Source organism: Xenopus tropicalis, chromosome 9 (genome assembly GCF_000004195.4).
Source record: "Xenopus tropicalis strain Nigerian chromosome 9, UCB_Xtro_10.0, whole genome shotgun sequence".
Lineage (NCBI taxonomy): Eukaryota > Metazoa > Chordata > Amphibia > Anura > Pipidae > Xenopus > Xenopus tropicalis.
The window spans coordinates 45,607,181-45,628,411 of record NC_030685.2 but is presented as its reverse complement, the minus strand read 5'-3'; the positions used below and the strand labels follow the sequence as shown (position 1 = coordinate 45,628,411).

The following is a 21,231-nucleotide window of genomic DNA, read 5'->3' as shown; positions in this document are numbered from 1 at the left end:
AGCACCCAGGGCCTCTGATCTTTTGGATGGTGCGCTCCTGTTTGTTCTTATATGTATATTATATATATATATTATATGTATATTATATATATATATATATATATATATATATATATATATATATATATATATATATATATATAGACATATACACACACACACACACACACAGTAGAACCCCCATTTTACGTTTTTCAGGGGACCATGGAAAAAAAAATGTAAAATCAGGAAAAATTTAAAAACAGGGAAATGTGTTAAAGACACATAAATGTAAGCTATTTAAAGGAAATAACTACAGGAACCATTTTCTATTTGCAACTGACACCCCATTGCTACATGACACTGACATAGAGGCACCTCTTCCCCCTCTACCCAAAAAGCATTCAGCACTGACACCCCATTGCTACATAACACTGACACAGAGACACCACATAACATTGACTTCAAAATGTACATCCATACCTCAGCACTGTATTGTTCCTTAAACAAAAATCTGTACCATTTTAAAGAAAATCTGCAGCTTGTAACTTGTACCTTTAATGAAGGACTCGTGTTTCTGTTTCCCCCGTGCTTTTGCAAATGTCGCGATATTTTGTAAGCTCCCGGATAGGTGCGCATGCGCAGTGTGTATTATGAGGCGATAGTAGTGACGCTGACCTTCCCTGGCGCCTGTGATCGCAAGACATGGGGGAAACTTTGCTTCCTAAAGTAAGCACCTTTTTCAGATTAAAATGAAGCGATTTGCTATGGAGAGGCATGTTAAAAACGATGTAAAATGCGGGAAATACAAATGTAAAATCCGGCAAGAGAGCCCATAGGAATGCATACAAATTGGTGGGACCACAACAAAATTGTGTAAATGGCGGGAAAACGTTAAATCCGGGGACGTAAATTCGGGGTTCTACTGTATATAAGAAGAGGACCCTGCTCCGGTGTCCCACAACTGCTTACTCCTCGACAACCGTTTTGCAGTAGACACTGTTTTTCAGGAGGATTACTGTTTTCCTAGTAACGTGTATTTGAATGCATATACATTCAGCTACGCTATTATCCATTCAGGATACCTTACAAGTGTGCTCTATTAATCCATGTGTATTAGACACTGGCAAGTCTCATACTGTTCAGAGGCCATAAGAAATCCTATCGTGGAATTACTCTTTATGGGTTTGTGGTGTCATGACAGTTTTTATTGATGCTTCTTATGTTAGAGTTTAAAATATAGATTGCTGTCATGTTGCATTATAAAGAACACTTAAAGCTGTGGATTTGAAACAATCACTTTATTAAGACACATTAATGGAAACTTTGGTTTTGTTACATTGTTATACACTATTATATAAAAAGTTGTATCCACTAGGTGATGCACGAGGGTATAAAAGGGAAGATGTTTAATTGTCAGTTAACTTGATAAAAGGCAACACTTTGAAACATTGCTGTATTGCCGAAAAAGATGTATGCAATAAAGGCATTTTAAAGAAAAATATAAGTGATGCTGTTCCGGATTCTTTTTGCTTGGATGTGCCGATGGGAAGTGGCCATTGGGGAACCTGCACTCAAGAACAGAGGCAAGGTGTTGTGCTGACTACTATTTTGCAAAAATTGTATTCCATGTGAGCCATGCATGATTCTGAGCAAAAATTACTTTTACCTATACTGAGGAAAAAAGTAACACATATTACTGGCATGATTAAACACTCATGAAGATTTCCTGAACGTACCACCTGATGCTACAGTGGAATTCCGTAAATTGGAGAACCTAAAATGTTACCAAGCTGCATTAGAGCTTCTGATTCACAGGATTCATCACTTTCTGGATCACAGGAATCACTAGCCCCGGAATCAAGTGAATGAAGCAAAGGGGGCACAAACATCATAAGAAACAAGGTGGTGGTGAAGCGATGCTGGGCACGGTGGTAAATATTTCTAATTTATATCTCATACAATTATCGGATATAGAGATGGTATCAATTTTGCTTTTCGATGTGTACAAAAAAAGTCAACTGCCAATTCGTAGTGGAGTCATGTAAATGCACAAATAAGTGTAAGATGCCTGATTGTTTGGGCTTGGTTCTGTATAATTGAACATGTAAATATCTTTGTTTTGATCTTCGAAAGCTTTAATACACTGTAGAACTCTCAGTATCATTCCTGTTACTTTCACACTTTTTGTGAGTGTCCTTTTATTAAATAATTAGATTATTGAAACTTAGCAGTAGCGGCTGCATTTCCCACCCTAGGCTTATACTCGAGTCAATAAGATTTTCCAGGTTTCTTAGGTAAAATTAGGTACCTCGGCTTATATTCGGATTGACTGATACTCGAGTATATACGGTATTCAGACCAGGGTCTCCAGTTTTTAAAGTGTTTAAGTGAGTTTCCTAATTTATAAGCAATTGACTCTTCCATGTTTTTAGTTTCATTTTATAATTGTAACCACTCTTGTATTGTTTGGCCGTGGTTATTATATATTTGACTAAAGGAAGTTTTATTGTTTTATTTGTTTTAATATCATATAATAGCATTACTGCTGGTGAGTAAAGTGTTATTTCATTAGGAAACATTTTATCAATTACTTTTTGAATATACCTCCAATAGTTTTTGAGTTTTTTGCATTTAAACCATATGTGTTCATATGATCCTCTCTCCAAATTGCATCTCCAGCAAATATCTGATACATTGTACATATTTTTTAGTTTTTCTGGAGTATAATACCACTTTGATAAAATTTTGTAGTTGAGTTCTTGCAATTTCGTGGATGTAAATATTTTAGAATTATTTTGGCAGATTTTTTCCCATATTTCCGGTGAAAATGATAACTTTAATTCAGTTTCGCATTTGTTGGCAAAGGGTGCTTTAACGGCATACGTCGTTGCAGGAAAAGGCTGTATCTGCCAACGACATACGTCTTTTGGCAGATAAAGATTCTCTCTGCAGAAGCGGCATGTTTTAAGCAATGACAGCCCCCTGGGCAACAAGCCAGGGGGGCTGTCATGTGTGCCCTGCAATGCAATCGTCGCAGGGCCACCCCCCAAGCAGCAGATGCGATTGCATCGTGTCTGCTGCTTGCTCCCCGCTTCCTGTCTCCCCCCCACTCCCCCTCCCACTCAGCAGGACGAATGCGATCCCTGCTTCTGGACAGGTAAGTGTGTTTTATTTTTTGCATTTACACACTTACATACATTTATACCTACATACAGCACACAATTTAGCACTTTTTTTTAATGTTTTTTTTTTTTTTTCATTTTGCACACTCATATACACACTTACATACGGTCACACTACTTTTACATATGTACACGTGTATACACAAACCTTTTTTTTTGTATTTGTATTTTTTTCCATTTTAACACTAATTTTTAGTTTATTTTCCCTAAAAACGGTCATGTGACTTATTTTGTTGTTTCGCTGATTTGCACAATTTTTGTGGTTTAATTGCATTTTTATCCCTGTGTAAGTGTTCCTGATCTGTTTTTAGCATAGCTTTGCCAGGTGTAACTTTGGTGTACAAAAATAACTTCACCTATTTTGAATTCATCAGAATGTGTACTTTCCAAAAATATATGGTTTTCTGGGGGTCTCTGTATAGTTAGCGGTGTTACGGCACATACTACGCTGACAGGGGGCTCTGTGTGCAAAAGCTGAGTAAATCCATATGCGCTATTTTCATTTTGGGGTCAGTACATACCACAGACTTTGGTATATCTATGCATATTGGGCATCAATCTGTTCAGTAGGCCTCTGGTGTTCCTATTTGGGGTGACTTGCCTTTGTACGCAAGAAATTGTGTGAGATAAATGCGGCAAACTGCAATATTTTTAAGCTATTTTCTGGAATATCGGCAAACTTAGTAACGCTTTGCAGCTTGGTACTTTGGAGTAAAAGGAAATGTGTACCCATTATAGATTTGAGCGAATGTGTACTTTCCAAAAATATATGGCTTTCTGGGATGACCGTACTTTTTTATAGCATTATCCCACATAAAGAATGTAAATGTGTTGATTTTCTGAAATGACACATCATATGGGGGTATGTTCCCATTGGGGCCCCTACATGCCACGTACTTAGACAAACCTAAACATATTGGGCATCAAACTGCTCAGTGGACCCCTGGCGTTCAAATTCCTATATGCTATGTGGGAGATAAGATGCTGCAAAGTGGAAGCTTTGAGTGGATTTTTGGAAATGTCATCAAAATTGCTAACTTTAGAAATGCTTTGCGGCTTTGTTCTTTGGAGAAGAAAGACATGGGTACCCATTTTAGATTCAGGAGAATGTGTACTTTCCAAAAATATATGACTTTCTGGGGTGAGCGTACTTTTTACTAGCTTTATCCCACATATAATAATGTAAATGTGTTGATTTTGCAGGAGCTGAAATGACAGAATTGATAGATCATATGGTGGTATGTTCACATTGGGGCCCCTACATGCTACATACTTAAGTAAACCTATACATATTTGGCATCAAACTATTCAGTGGACCCCTGGCGTTCATATTTAGGGTGTTTAATTTGGTTACTTCCTGACCTGTAGGAGATAAGATACTATAGACTGGAAGCTTTGAAGCGATTTTTTTAAAAACGTCACAAATTTTGATAAAAATCTACAACTTTAGGAAAGCATGGCGACTTGATAGTTTGGAGTAGACAGACAGTTGTGCCTACTCTGGATCCCCCAGAATCTGTTCTTTCCAGAAATGTGTAATTTTCTGGGATAAACCTTCTGTTAGTGGAATTTTTGGCCTTGAAATCTAATGCAGCTTTCCGAAGCAGTGCTTTGGAAATTTGGTAGCGTACTGCTGGGAGTTTTTGTTCAGGAGACATGGGGCTTCCAAATCAGTTATATTTTTGTGCATAAAATAATTTTTGTTTCTGGAATGTGTGTTTATATTATGGAAAATATGATTTATTTTTTTTTTATTTTGTAGACATTTCGAAGCTTATATCTTGTTACAGAATTGGAATTGCACCAAATTTTGAAAGCTTAGTTTGTCCTGAAAAAAACGATATATTGTTTTCCTGGGTAAACTAAAAGTACCCCCCGAAGAAAGGCCCCTAAAGTGAAACAGTGCAAAATGTTCAAAAACTGTCTGGCAGTAGAAGTTCCACTTTGTCCAAAACGGCTGGCAGTGAAAGGGTTAACATTGTTCTTTGTTATTAGGTTTTTGTAGGTAAATGATAAAGTTCTTGTGATTTGAGATCTTCTATCAATTATGTCTTCTAGCCGGGTAAGTTTCCTCTTTAGGAATTAGAGTAGACATTTAAAATTTAAAATTATATCCTTTTTCTCCATTATTACTTGGGGTTATATGGCTACCTTTATTACAAAGGATTATTCTAGATAGTTGTGTTGCATTATAGTAGGTTTCTAAGCAGGGAAGACAAAGACCACCCGTATCTTTAGTTCTTGTTAATGTTTCATAGGCTATTCTAGGTTTAGTACTTTTCCAGATAAATTGGGATATTTTAGCTTTTATTTTAGTAAAAAAGGTTCTTGGAATAACTACCGGTATATTTTGGAAAACATAGTATTTTGGGAAGTATTAGCATTTTAACAATGTTTATTCGACCTACCCAAGATATACAGATATTAGAACATTTTTGTATGTCTATATCTATAATATGAAAATGGGTATATCATTTTTCTGGTATAGTAATTTTTCATTTTGGGTTAGATATATCCCTAGATATTTTATTTCATCTTTTGCACATTTAAAGGAGAAGTTGCTTTTTAAGTTGTAAACTTTTTGCTGTGGTGTTGTGATATTAAGGATTTCAGATTTATTGTAATTTATTTTGAAGTTGGATAGATGACTAAAGGTATTAATTTGTTTCATCAAGTTTGGCAGTTTATTATGGGGTTGAGTTATTTAAAATAATAGGTCATCTGCAAATACCGAGACTTTATGTTCCATATTAAATATTTTAATTCCCTTAATATCTGGGTTCTGTCTACTGGAAATTAATAAGGTTTCAATAGCTAAAACAGACATCCTTGTCTGGTTCCATTATTTATCATAAATCTATCTGATAGTGTGCCATTGACTAATTTTTGCACTGGGGTTTTTGCATAAGGGCATTATTTTGTCAATTAGGATATTACCAAAACCCATAGCTAGTAATGCATTTTCCATATAAAATCAATCTATTCTGTCAAACGCTTTTTCAGCGTCCATTGAAATAATTATTGCCTCTTTCTTTCTATTTTTCATGACTTTAATTATGTTTAGTGCTCTAATCGTATTGATTTTGCCTTCCCTTCCAGGTATGAATCCCGATTGATCTACATGGATCAGAGATGGTAAGTTTAATTTTATTCTGTTGTCTATAAGTTTGGCAAAATCTTTTGATCTAGGTTAATAAGGGAGATTGGTCTATAACTTGAGCATTCATGTGGATATTTTCCTTGTTTAGGGATGTTATATGTGCTTCTTGCGATTGTTCAGGTATAGCAATCTTTGTTTTTTGTAAATTAAACATTTTCAATAAAATTGGGTTTAGAGTATCTGAAAATGTTTTATAGCAACATGCTATAAAGCCATCAGGTCCTGGACTTTTCCCTAATGGTAACTCTTTAATTACTTTAGAAAGTTCTTCAATGGTAAATGGCCTAACCAGATTTTTATTGAGCTCTTTGATTGAGTTGTTGTTTATTCAAATTGTATAGGTTAGAATAATACATCTGATATTAAAGAAATTACTACATTTTTACTGGGCAAACCAATTGAAGGCCTTACCCACCCACAGCAGAAACTAGCAAATCACATCCTGACCATAATAAAAACAGCAATAGCATCTAAATGGAAAACAGCTGCCACACCCAGCTGGGCAGAGATCTACCGCAAAATAAATAGCAATATGGATTTTGAATATAGAATTGCTTACATACAAAACAGAGTACCCCAATTTCTCAAGGTCTGGACCCCATGGGAACTGTTCCTACCGGCACAAGGATAACTCAACGAATAAGCACACCAACCCAACCCCATATACCTAACGTGACATATAGTTACAATACTTGGAATTGTATAGTTGTTTTCTTTTTCTTCTCCTTTTCTTTTCTAAGTTATATATGTTAACCTCTTTTTACTAATCTTAACTTCTATTGAGAAAGACCCTCTCTCATATGCATAATTCGCACACGATACTTTTGAACATCTGCCCTCAGGAATTAAGGCGACCCAACGAAAATTCATGTTTTGTTTCGCTACTACTCCATGTCTGCAAATGACATAAATAACTGTTAGAATGCTTACAGCCAAAATGCATAAACTGTACCGTATTTCCTGAAACTATCAAAACCTTGTACTTCTTATCATAATGTATAAAACTGCGAACATTTTCTGCTCTGTTTGTACTAAACTTCAATAAAATATGAGTTACAAAAAAAAAAGAATAATACATCTGAAAGCATTTAGCTATATCCGTTGTTTTGTTGACCATTTGTTGTTTATAACTTTTCATATTTAATATATATGATTTAGCAAATTGTGCTTTAAGCATGTTTGCTAGATATTTACCACATTTATTGCTAAACTCGTATATATTACGCTTTGTTCTCAAAAATGCTTTACTTGATTCTGTATGAAGTAAATTTTTTAAAGTTTTCCTTTTTTGAGTCAATTCTTGGTAAGTATTTTCTAACTAATTAATTTTGTGTTGTGTTTCTAGTTTACTGATTTCCTTTAGTAATTTATCTATTTTTTCTTTCCTTTCTTTTTTACAGAGTGAACCGAGAGAAATCAAATAACCTCTTATTGTACATTTATGTGCTTCCCATCTTATATGTTGTGATGTGTCTTGTTCAGAATTATCCTTAAAAAATTTTTCAGTTTTTCCAAGACTTTCTCTTTGTGTGTTTCTTTATAGATAAGGCTTTCATTCAGTCTCCAATTAAAATTTTGCTTTAAGACTGTTGGTAGTTTAAATATCATTGACACTGGACAGTGATCAGAATCAAATCTAAACACTTATGTTCAATAAAGATATAATCAATTCTGGCACAATTTTTGTGAACACATATATAATGAGTATAATCTCTTTCTCGTGGATGGAATATTCTCCATATGTCTGAAAAAAGGTTTGTATGTAGTACTTGGTTTATACCTTTTATCAGTGGAAAAAGGTAAGTATGATTTTTTTAGATGATGTATCTAAGAGGAGATTTAGTGGAATGTTGAAATCTCCTCCCATAATTACTATACCATCTTTGAAAGATTTTTGTTTGTTTAATATCTCTTTTAAAGTTTTGTTTGAAAAATAAACATTGCATGGAGTAAATTTTTGATCAAACAATATACCTTTAATCATAATGCATCTACCATCTTTCCTTGTATAAGTATCAGAGACAGAAAAAGGAACATTTTTGTGAATTGCTATTAGTACTTCATTTGCTTTTTTTTTTCCTTGTTATTACCCAAAAATATTTTATCATAATTCCTATGATGAATTCTGAAGATATTATTTTCTTTGAATTGTGTTTCTTGGTAAAATACTATCTTAGCACCTATGTTGTTGCAATGGTTGAACATCTGTGCTCTTTTTATGGGTTCATTTAACCCATTCACATTAATAAATGTAATCTTAATTTTTACCATTATGTACCATTAAATATTGAATAATACATTGTATATTATGCCTCTGTAGAAATCCTGCATTTTCATTTAACAATAGTATCGGATAAAAGTAAAGTAGTGAAGAAAAAAAAAAAACTATGTACAAATTATGACATGGGTATGTCAAAACTGCATTAATCAACATATTTTGTAGTTTGATGCTGATTAGCAGTTAGTTTTCTGTAACATAGGTACTTTGTACTATCTTTATAGTAGAGGGTGTAAGGTTTGATATAATATCCTATATTCTCATATTCATATAATCATATATTCATATATGCATGTATTTTGATACTTTGATACACTTTGATGCTTAGCATATCATACTCAATTTTATAAATGTATCTCCATTTTGTAACAGCAAACAGCAAGGTTTGAACATCCCATAATAGTTGTTTTTCCCAAATAGTACCCTTGCACAGCTTGCACCTTACAAATATAATCTTATCTGTGCACTGACGCAACTTCTACTCCTTGTGTCCTCCTTAAAATTCCTGTCCCTTATTAGCCATCCTTGAAGGCCATCTCTGAGATAATGAAATAGACCATCTTTGTTCTAAAGCTAATGTTATAATGATTTCTTTGTCTGCACGTACACAAGGGGTATAAATACTATGAGCACGTAAGAATAAACTGGACAAGTTTGAACTTCCATTGGAGTTGCGTCGTTCTTGTCCCCGTATACGTCTTAATCCTGACAGGAGGTCTCCCTTTGGATTACTAAATTTACAGTCGGCGGTCAGGAACCTTACAGAGGGGGGCGGTGGAAGGTATATCTGTACCTGAGTAGTGAATAGTATTGTTGTGGCTTATCACCTTTCAACCCTGGTTGTGAATTATATAACACAGAACTTGAAATTTAAATAACATGCCCTGCACTTGTAACTTGTTAGAGCAATAAGAGTTAAATTAGACTTTAAACACAAAGTAGGAGATTTATTTACTATTCCTTAAATAGGAAGTTGAAAACCTTTTTCAGAATGTTATAAAATATAGCTGAGTCCCACATCCATTAAGCATTTTAACTTATGGGTACAGTATAGAATTATTAAGTATATAAGATTATTGCATATTTGTTAGCCTCAGTAATTTCAGGTTTCACTTCTATCAGACAAAAAGGATATTTCTCTGTCTTTTAAGTCTTGATGTGTGTGGAGATCTTCTGGGATGTTTCAATGGTGTACTCTGCGGCTTTAGGGATACTGGAATCCACTGTAGAAATAGTGTCCCATCCGGATAGTGCAATTCTTTCAATGTCCAGTCTTTTGCAGAAGTCATCAGTGTCTTTTGGTACTTTAAAGGAACAGTAACACTAAAAAAATGAAAGAGCTTTAAAGTAATAAAAATATAATGCACTGTTGCCATGCACTGGTAAAACTGGTGTGTTTGCTACAGTAACACTACTATAATTTATATAATAAGCTGCTGTGTAGCCACGGGGCAGCCATTCAAGCTGGAAAAAAGGAGAAAAGGCAAAGCTTACATAGCAGATAACAGATAAGTTCTGTAGAATACAATAGTGTTTTATCTGTTAACTGCTATGTGCCTGTGCCTTTTCTCCTTTGAATGGCTGCCTCCATGGCTACATAGCAGCTTATTTATATAAATTATAGTAGACTTTCTGAAGTAAACACACAACTTTTACCAGCGCAGGGCAGCAGCACATTATATTTTAGTTTTTAGTTTTGTCTATTGTTAGGCAGGTTATATATAGGTATTATGGTTGAACGTGATGGACGTAGGTTTTTTTTCAACCTAACTTACTATGTTACTATATTGTTCCGTACTGATAGGCTAAATGGAAATCCCCATTTTAATTGTAATCCTTTTTCTTTTAGCAGGTCAGTAAGAGGTTTTAGTAGTCTTCTCTTGTTAAGCGTTCTCCACAATAAATCCTGAAATGGTATGATTTTACTGTCCTCAAAAGTAATGTTTTTCGCTTCCCTTGATTTGAGTAGTCATGCAATGCATATAAAACATCTCTTGGGGAATCTGGGGGGGCATTTTTAGTTTTAGCCACCCTATGATATCTGATATCATATGATATCTCCATATTTATTTCAGTGGATAAGTCTCGGTTTAATATGTTGTTAAATATTTGAAGTAATGTTCCTTTGAGTTCCCCTTGTGTCACTATTTCAGGGATTCCTCTTATTCTTATATTGATCCTTCTACATCTGTTTTCAAAGTCCTCCATTTGTCTTTCAAGCTCTACTATTTGTTCAGCTTGATTCTGTACTGTTTTATGCAGGTAAGTATTATGTTTAACAAGTTTTTCATGGCCTTTTTCAATCATATCAGTTCTAGCAGCTATGCTTATTATATCTTTTTTAAGGTCTCTCATTTCATCTCTTATTGCGGTGGTAAGCTCCTGTAACATGTTTTTAATTTCCGCTTTAGAAGGGAGACATTTGAGATAAGATCTTATGTCCTCCTCGCAATCGCTGTCTGACTCTGAAAGTTTGTGCTGACTTTCTGTGTCTTTTTCTAACATGCCTTTTCTAGCGGGCGCCATTTTGGATTTAGCCCGTTCCTCAGTGTTTCTCACAAATAACTCGGTATTTTCTTCTATTTCTTTAGTGATTTTGCTTTGTTTTGTTTTAGCAAGTTGTGCAGGAGTCTTTTACTTTGCTTTTTCATTTTGTTTGCAGGGTATACAGTGGAGGAAATAATTATTTGACCCCTCACTGATTTTGTAAGTTTGTCCAATGACAAAGAAATGAAAAGTCTCAGAACAGTATCATTTCAATGGTAGGTTTATTTTAACAGTGGCAGATAGCACATCAAAAGGAAAATCGAAAAAATAACTTTAAATAAAAGATAGCAACTGATTTGCATTTCATTGAGTGAAATAAGTTTTTGAACCCTCTAACAAAAAAAGACTTAATACTTAGTGGAAAAACCCTTGTTTGCAAGCACAGAGGTCAAACGTTTCTTGTAATTGATGACCAAGTTTGAGCACATTTTAGGAGGAATGTTGGTCCACTCCTCTTTGCAGATCATCTCTAAATCCCTAAGGTTTCGAGGCTGTCTCTGTGCAACTCTGAGCTTGAGCTCCCTCCATAGGTTTTCTATTGGATTAAGGTCCGGAGACTGACTAGGCCACTCCATGACCTTAATGTGCTTTGTTGCCTTTGCTGTATGTTTTGGGTCATTGTCGTGCTGGAACACCCATCCACGACCCATTTTCAGTTTCCTGGCAGAGGGAAGGAGGTTGTCGTTCAGGATTTCACGATACATGGCTCCGTCCATTTTCCCGTTAATGCGAATAAGTTGTCCTGTGCCCTTAGCAGAAAAACACCCCCAAAGCAAAATGTTTCCACCCCCATGCTTGACGGTGGGGACGGTGTTTTGGGGGTCATAGGCAGCATTTTTCTTCCTCCAAACACAGCGAGTTGAGTTAATGCCAAAGAGCTCTATTTTGGTCTCATCAGACCACAGCACCTTCTCCCAGTCACTCACAGAATCATTCAGGTGTTCATTGGCAAACTTCAGACGGGCCTGCACATGTGCCTTCTTGAGCAGGGGGACCTTGCGAGCCCTGCAGGATTTTAATCCATTGCGGTGTAATGTGTTTCCAATGGTTTTCTTGGTGACTGTGGTCCCTGCTAATTTGAGGTCATTAACTAACTCCTCCCGTGTAGTTCTAGGATGCTTTTTCACCTTTCTCAGAATCATTGACAACCCACGAGGCGAGATCTTGCGTGGAGCCCCAGAGCGAGGTCGATTGATGGTCATTTTGTGCTCCTTCCATTTTCGAACAATCGCACCAACAGTTGTCACCTTCTCTCCCATCTTCTTGCTAATGGTTTTGTAGCCCATTCCAGCCTTGTGCAGGTCTACAATTTTGTCTCTGACATCCTTGGACAGCTCTTTGGTCTTTCCCATGTTGGAGAGTTTGGAGTCTGCTTGATTGATTCTGTGGACAGGTGTCTTTTATACAGGTGACTAGTTAAGACAGGTGTCCTTAATGAGGTTGACTAATTGAGTAGAAGTGTCTAACCACTCTGTGGGAGCCAGAACTCTTAATGGTTGGTAGGGGTTCAAAAACTTATTTCACTCAATGAAATGCAAATCAGTTGCTATCTTTTATTTAAAGTTATTTTTTCGATTTTCCTTTTGATGTGCTATCTGCCACTGTTAAAATAAACCTACCATTGAAATGATACTGTTCTGAGACTTTTCATTTCTTTGTCATTGGACAAACTTACAAAATCAGTGAGGGGTCAAATAATTATTTCCTCCACTGTATGTTGCTTCCAGGGTAGATCTGGAGCTCTGCTAGTATGCGACCATGCAGGCAGACGGCAAGCCACGCCCCCCACAAGTGATTGTCTAACAAAACTGTCTGAAGGTACTGATGACGTCAACTGGCTATTTGCACTGGATGTGGAGAGCATCTACACTTCCATCCAACATGATGGGGGTGTGGAGGTGATCTCGTTGGAACTGGCTGATAAGTCTATGGATGGGTCCCAAAAGAAATTTATAATTCAATGTTTGACACTTCTCCTACATAATTTCAGGATGAGTTTTTTTGTAAAGGTACATGGCACAACGTTGTGGTCCAATGTGGTCCCTGCCTATGCAAACATTTTTATGAATCAATTTGAAAAAAGGTTTGTGAATACAAATATGCTATAATGTAAATATTGTAAAAATGGATGCGCTACATCGATGATGTGTTTGCATTATGGGCCGTGCCACATTAAACCCTAGAAAAGTTTGTGCAGGCAATAATGTATTTCCTTTTATCAAATTTTCACTAAATGTTAGCTCTATTTTGTGGGAAATCCTTTGCCGCTTTGGATTCGGCAGCAGATATAGGGCTTGGGTAAGGGCACTCTATTGGCAACCCCAGGCGAGGGTCCTGGTTAATGGGAGGCTAACCGACCCCCTCCCACTTGAGAGCGGAACGAGGCAGGGGTGCCCTCTTTCACCCTTGCTATTCGCTCTGGCGATAGAACCCTTAGCAACACTACTCAGGGACTCGCCCAACATACCGGGACTACAGGTCGGCAGACTAATAGAAAAAGTATCATTATACGCGGATGATATGCTCCTATATCTAGCCAACCCGAGCGAAGCACTATCTAATGCATTGTCCCAGATAGAGGAATTTGGCACTTACTCAGGACTAAGAGTGAACCAATCAAAATCACAAATTTTTCCAATAGATCCACTTCCCCCACCTCAAGCACAGCAGATAGGACAACTACAAGTAGTACATTCATTTAAATACCTGGGGGTTGTCATTAGCAAGAAATATACCAAATTTGAAGAAGACAACTTGACCCCGATAGTCCACAATCTATCCAATAAAATAGATACATGGACACAGCTACCCCTCACCCTGCCAGGCAGAATCAATCTCCTAAAAATGATATTTCTACCTAAATTTTTATAAATTTTTCACAACTCTCCAATACCACCCCGTGCCAAATGGTTCAAACACATTGACTCCCTGATCCTAGGGTTCCTATGGGCAGGAGAACACCCTCGCATAAGCCAAAAAACCCTGCAAGCTCCTGTAACCCAGGGAGGCCTGGCCCTACCCAACATGAGACTATACTACCTCGCCAGTCAATTAATTTATGCACACTGGTGATTAACCCCATATCGGGACAACACATCCACACTACTCGAAGCCAATATACTGGGTTCACTTGAAGCTCTAGCAAACTTACCATACAAGGGAAACTCCCAACACTACACAACCACTACTCCTATGCGCACAGTTATAACCGCTTTTCAAAAGGCCCTCAAACACGTCCAAGGCCCACAACAATTGTGGTCACACTGGACACCATTATGGGGCAACTGCTCCTTACCCAACTTTATCTCCCTAGCCAACATTGCACAATGGGCTTCCTATGGAGTTAAACAACTGCAAGATATACTAGTAAATGGGAACCTCAAACAATTCCAAGAACTCAAAGAAAGCCACCAAATCCCGCAAACAATGCACTTTAATTATCTTCAACTCAGACACGCCTTTCACTCCCAATTTCCCACCAAACCGGTGGAAATTAAAGACACCACCCTAGAAAAATATTTACGCAGGGAAAATCTCATCAAGCCCCTATCCTGGTACTATACCATCCTATGGCAGGCTAACCCAGACCCCCTGGCTAAGGTACGTGAGAAATGGATGCGTGACATCCCCAGCTTAACTGAAGAAATGTGGGTCGATGCCTTAAAGCAAATTCCAGACTTGACAATATCTATAGCGGACAGGTATATACAAATGAAGTTCCTTAACCGGGTATACCTTACGCCATACAGGCTTTCCAAGATGTTCCCCCACACCCCAGATACCTGTATAAAATGTGACCGAGACACTGGCTCATATATGCATGTGTTCTGGAGCTGTCCAGCTGTGCAGAACTATTGGCAAGAAATCGTTAACTACATCTCTGATGCCCTAAGCTTTCCCCGGATTCTATCACCAATTGTTTGCCTACTGGGAGTGGCCGAGGAACTAGGTCTCACACACCACTCCAGACTCTGCTACCTCCAGCTTCTATACTATGCCAAAAAAGCCATTCTCTTACAATGGAAATCCTTGGTCCCCCCAACCCTTCCGTTCTGGAGAACTCTAGTAAAAAATACCCTTACCAACCAGAAGCTGACCTACCTCGCACGTGGTTGTCCAAAAAAATTTCATTCAATATGGGGCCCTTGGTTGATCTTCCATGAAACCCCAGAAAACTCCATAGACAGTAAACCACAACAATGAAGATAAACTGGTTCCTATCTCCCCAGCTCTACACTCTGCCTCTCTTTCCTCTTCCTTATTCTTTCACCCTGTTTCCCCTCTGATTATTGTCCTTTTTGTATTTTTATGTTAAGTTGAAAAAAGAAAAAATAAAAACTTAAAAAAAAAAAAATGTTAGCTCTATTAAAATCCCCCTTTTGGACAGAGTATACAAAAGTGATGATAGGCTCTTGACTGAACTCTATGTGAAACTGACAGATCGAAATTTGTTAATACATTTCGAATCCTTTCATCTGTCACAGCTAAAAAAATTGAGTCACAATTGAGTAAAGAGGATAGTAACCTCAGAGGAAAATGTAAACGAGAGGTTAGAAGAAATGTGTACCAAATTTTGGGCTAGGGGGTATCCAAATGATTTATTGCAGAGACAAATGGAGGATATTCAGACACAGGACGGAAAAAAGATGCTTTAAAAACAAACAAAAAAAGTAGAGAATCATGTGACTTTTGTGTCCCAATATAACACTTTAAGCAAACATATTACTCAAATTTTGAGGAGATATATAAAGGAATTTGAAAGGCCCCCAGTTATTGCCTATAAAAAGGGACAGAGTGTGGGCAGCTATTTGGTGAAATCTGATATGGGAACAAACAATGTACTTAAAAATAACATAAAAAAGAAGTACTTTTCCGTGCTATAACTAATTGCTGTTCTAATGTACAATTGGGGGAGGTTCTTTATCATCCCAAAGGTAATGCGATTAAGATTCGTGGAAGATACTCATGCTGCTCAACGTATGCAGTGTATGTCATCAAATGCCCATGTGGGCTGGCATACGTGGGGCAGACAGTGAGGATGGTCCCCGAACAAATAAGGGAACACAAATCAGCAATAAATACAGGCAAAATAGATCAGGCTGTTGCAGGCCACTTTATTGAGTGTGGACATAGAGTGAACCAACTTAAATTTCAAATTGTTGAAACAGTTGAGTTGAGATGGAGAGAAGGAAATAGATTGAAGGAATTGCTATATAGGGAGGCCTTCTGAATACAACACTAGAAAAATTGAGTCCTTTTGGATTAAATAAAGAATATGACCTGAGACCTATATTCAGATAAATTTCCTCCTCTCTTCATACAAATAATAAAAAGACTCTACATGGTTATATAGATTTTAAAATATAGATTGCTGTCATGTTGCATTTTAAAGAACACTTAGGCTGTGGACTTGAAACAATCACTTTATTAAGCCACATTAATGGAAACTTTGTTTTTGATACATTGTTGTTTGTTATATATAAAGTTGTATCTACTAGGTGGTGCACAAGGGTATAAAAAGTAAGATGTTAAATTGTCAGTTAGCTTTATAAAAGGCCACACATGGCCTGAAACATTGCTGTAATGCCCAAAAAGATGCACGCAATAAAGGCATTTTAAAGAAAAATACAAATGGTGCCGTTCTGTATTCTTTTTTGCTTGTATGTGCCGATGGGAAGAGGCCATTGGGAACCTGCACCTCAAGAACAGAGGAATGGTGTTGTGCTGACTACTATTTTGCAAAAATTTGTGCTGTCATTATACACTCAAGTTACATGCTATCATATACAGTGGTGCTTGAAAGTTTGTGAACCCTTTAAAGTTTTCTGTATTTTTTTTTTTAATGAATGTGACCTAAAACATTATCTGTCCTAAAAGTAGATAAAGTAAACCTGGCTACAGAAATGAAACACTGCCCAAAATAGGTTTATTCTACATAGTTCTTGGGTGCGTTTCTAGTCTGATTCTTCGTTTCTCGACCCTTGCTGTATCACTGCCTGAATTGAACTTTGCCTGTTATTGACTACTCTTCCAGGTCCTGACTCTGTGCTGGGCTGACTGATTGGTTTCGACGCCGGCCTGGTCAACGACTACACTTACTCTTTCCCAGTTTCTACTGTCACATGTTCCGGTTCCCTTGCCTGCCCAGAATCCTCGCCTTGGTTCTGTTGGCATGTGAATAGTGAAAGGCTCCTCCCGCCGTGAAAGACGGCTGTTATAGGCAAATGCATAAGCCGTTACCTTGGTGTCTGTTCTGGATTTTGGGATACCGAATGTGATATTACGTTAGGCCCAACTTGGATGCCGAAGGACTGGATGCTTCTCTGGCTACCACAGAAGCAATCCTGGGAAAACTCCAGTGTCTCGGGGGAACAAGAGGCTAAGCAGGATCAAATTGTCCAATGTCTCCAGAGGTTGTCTGCAAGGTTGGATGTTATCCAACAACAACAACCTGTCACTCCTGCTCCAGCTCCCCTCCCAGGAAGCAGAGTGCTATCCACATTATCGGGTAAGTCTGCAGTGGAAAAGGTCCCATTCCCTGAAAAGGTCACGTGGGAAAGTATTACATTTTTCACCTTTTAGGATGCATGCAAATTACATTTTGGGCTCCTACCCTGCTCCTTTTCCACCAAGGAGTCAAAAGTTAATTTTGTTATAACTTTACTCCAAGGGGATTACCAATTACAGACTTTTCACCTATGCCCTTCTGATTCAGCCTGACTCACTCTCTGAATTTCACCAGTGGGCAGTAAAGACGGGCTGGAACGATACTGCCTTATGCAGTCAGTTCAGGGTGGGGCTATCTAATGATGTCAAAGATAGCCTAGTTATTTTTCCTGCTCATCCATCCCTTGATTCTCTAATGCATCTCGGTATACAAACTGAAAGGAGGCATAGGGAGAGAAGACAAAATCCCTGCTGTTACCCCTCATAATATTTCCTCGAAGTTGGCACCCAAACCTGAAGATTTCACCCCCAGGCCTTCAGAGGAACCCCTGCAACTGGGCTTTACCCTTTTGTTCTCTGAAGAAAAAGGGCTGTAGGCGGGCTAATGGGTTGGTGCCTGTATTCTGGGGATAAAAAGCATTTCTGTAACACCTGTCCCAAGAGGCCGGATAAAGGCAGAACCTAAAGCAGGTCTAGGGAGTTATGTTTAGGTCCTGCTGTTTCTACTCCAAAGTACGGGTTCTCGTCCTTTTTAGAGTGGGATAAGGATTGCGTAGAAGGTTTTGCCTTCTTAGATTCTGAGGCAGCAGGGAACTTTCTAGATATTAATTTCGCTTGTAAAACATGTCATACCCACACTACCCCTGGTCACATCGGTCAAATTATTGATGGAAGCTCTAAAGGATGTGGGTTCGTGCCTTCCAAATCTGAAAATCGTCAATGGCTTCTAATCACTCTGAAAAAAATGTCTTCTTCATTATTAACTGTCCTCATATTCCTGTGATTTTAGGCCTCCCCTGGTTACAGAAACACAATCCCCAAGCAGATTTGGTTACTTCAATGGGGAACAGGTTGTCAGGTTTCATGAGTAAAACCTTCCCAAGTTCTTACTGCTACTTCTGTAGAAGGGCCTTATAACTGTGCCATGAACGTAATTTCAGTCTCCTCTCCTCCTAGAGGTAGAACATACCCTCTCTCTCCTTATATCTCAGGCCATGGAGTATATTAAAGTGATACTGACACAAAAAACAACTTTTTAAAATATGAATCTATATAAAAAGTTACCTATAGGTCATGTTAATCACTCTTTGCTGATAGGGCTGCTTCTATTAATTAATAATGCTTATTAATTGTTACATAAAATTCCTTAACCTGACTGTTTTGCCAACCTGACTGTCCCTTCTCAGCCTGTCAGTTATAGCTTCTAATGCCAATAGCCTACTGCTGCACAAATATGGTAGCCCCCTCATAGAGGAACATGGGGGGATTAGGTAATTTAAAAGCATTGGGCAAATACTTTTGTGGCAAAATGATAAAACTCATGCAAATACATTGTAAATTATATTATGATGCCGGCTTCTTTTTTGTAGAGAAGAAAGATGGTGGCCTAAGGTCATGCACTGATTATAGAGGTCAAGTGTTAGTGGTCAGTGTTCAGCAGTCTGTTGGCCTGATGGATAAAGCTGTCCCTCAGCCTGCTGGTTTGGGACCGGATGCTGCTATATCTCCTGCCTGACGGAAGTAGTTTGAACAGTCCTTGGCTAGGGTGACTGGAGTCTTTGATGATCCTCTCTGCTTTCCTCAGGCACCGCTTCCTATAGATGTCCTGGAGGGAGGGAAGCTCACCTCCAATCATCCTTTCGGATTACTGCACCACTCTCTGCAGAGCTTTGCGGTTGTAGGAAGTGCTGTTGCCGTACCAGGTAGTGATGCATCCAGTGAGGACACTCTCAATGGCGGATCTCTTCAATGGCGGATCTCTTCAACCTCCTGAGAAAGAAGAGGCACTGCTGCGCTTTCTTCACAGTTTTGTCCGTGTGAACTGACCATGCGAGATCCTCTGCTAAATGCACACCCAGGAAACGGAAGCTACTCACTCTCTCCACAGCAGCTCCCCTGATGGTGATGGGGGTATGTACTCCTCCACACCACCGGAAGTCCACTATAATCTCTTTGGTCTTTGTAACATTGAGGGTGAGATGGTTCTCCTGGCACCAATGTGACAGGGCACTGACCTCATTCCTATATGCCGTTGGTGATAAGACCCACCACTGTTGTGTCGTCCACAAACTTCACAATGATGTTGGAGCTGTTAGTGGCCGTGCTATCGTAGGTGTAGAGTGAGTACAGGAGAGGGCTCAGTGCACACCCTTGTGGAGCACCAGTGTTCATAATGATGGAGGATGAGGTGGTGCTGCCCAGTCTGACTATCTGGCGTCTGTCTGACAGGAAGTTAAGGATCCAGCTGCAGAGAGAGCTGCTCAATAGGGTTAAGGGCACCACAATCTACTCTAAGCTAGATCTGAGGCACATATAATTTCATGTGGATCAGGGAAGGAGACATAATGGAAGATGGCTTTTAATAGTTGTGATGGGCATTTTGAAAATTTAGTAATGCCCTTTGGTCTATGTAATGCCCCAGCCATCTTCTGGGAGTTTTTATGAAGTGGTGTACTTAGATGATATTTTGAGTTACTCTTTTAATTTACCAGTCCATCGTGCCCATAAGACAGAATGGGCTGTATGCTAAGATTGAAAAATGCATTTTTCCTATATTCATTTTCTGGGATAAGGGGCCTAGAGATGGAGCCAGAAAAAGTTCAATCTATTTTAAGTGCAACCTCTGTCATTACAAGACATTCAAAGGTTCTTAGGGCTTGCAAATTATTACAGGCAATTAATTGAAAACTTTTTTACTCTGATGGTTCCAATCACTGCCCTTAATAAAAAGGGAGTAGATCCTAGTATTTGGCCTGAAGAGACTGTAAGGGCCTTTGAACTTTTAAAAAGGCATTCATTTCTGCTCCAGTGGTCCAGCATTCAGATTCTACGCTTCCTTTCCTTAAAGGAACAGTAATTTACATTACCAATAATTTACTGGGCTTCAAAAGGCGATGTGGCGACTGCTGTGGGAAAGGGGACGGAGCGTTTAGACTTTCCAGGTAAGACTGCCTGCCTCTCAAAACAGATCACTGGTTCCTGCATGGGGAGAGGGGGGGGAGGTTTGACCTCCCTGGAAGCTTGCTACGAGAGTTAAATGAGATCTGCTTCCTGAGCACAATAAATTAATGGTAAGGTAAATTTTCTAAAAAAAAAAAAAATTTTTTGAAATTTTTCTATGATATATTTCCTAATAAAAGTATTTAGAAAAGATATTTCAAATGTTTAAAAATTGTGTTACAGTTCCTTTAAGAAGTGGATGCCTCTGATATTGGGGAAGGAGCAGGTTTGTCACAGTGACATCTTGTTACCGGTAAAATTCCTATGGAGATGAATTATGACATTAGTAGCAGGGAATTACTGGCCATTAAATGGGCATTTGAGGAGTGGAGACATATTTCGGAGGGAGCTAAATATGTGGTTACAGTGTTTACTGAACACAAAAATGTCTTGCATATTGAGTTGGATAAGCGCTT

The 21,231-nt window shown here is 38.2% G+C and overlaps 1 protein-coding gene across 4 annotated transcripts in view; it reads right to left on the bottom strand.

Moving 5' to 3' along the window:
• The window catches only part of gls (glutaminase), a 166,983-nt gene that overhangs the window by 130,378 nt on the left and 15,374 nt on the right, over window positions 1-21,231 (bottom strand). The window lies entirely within an intron of this gene.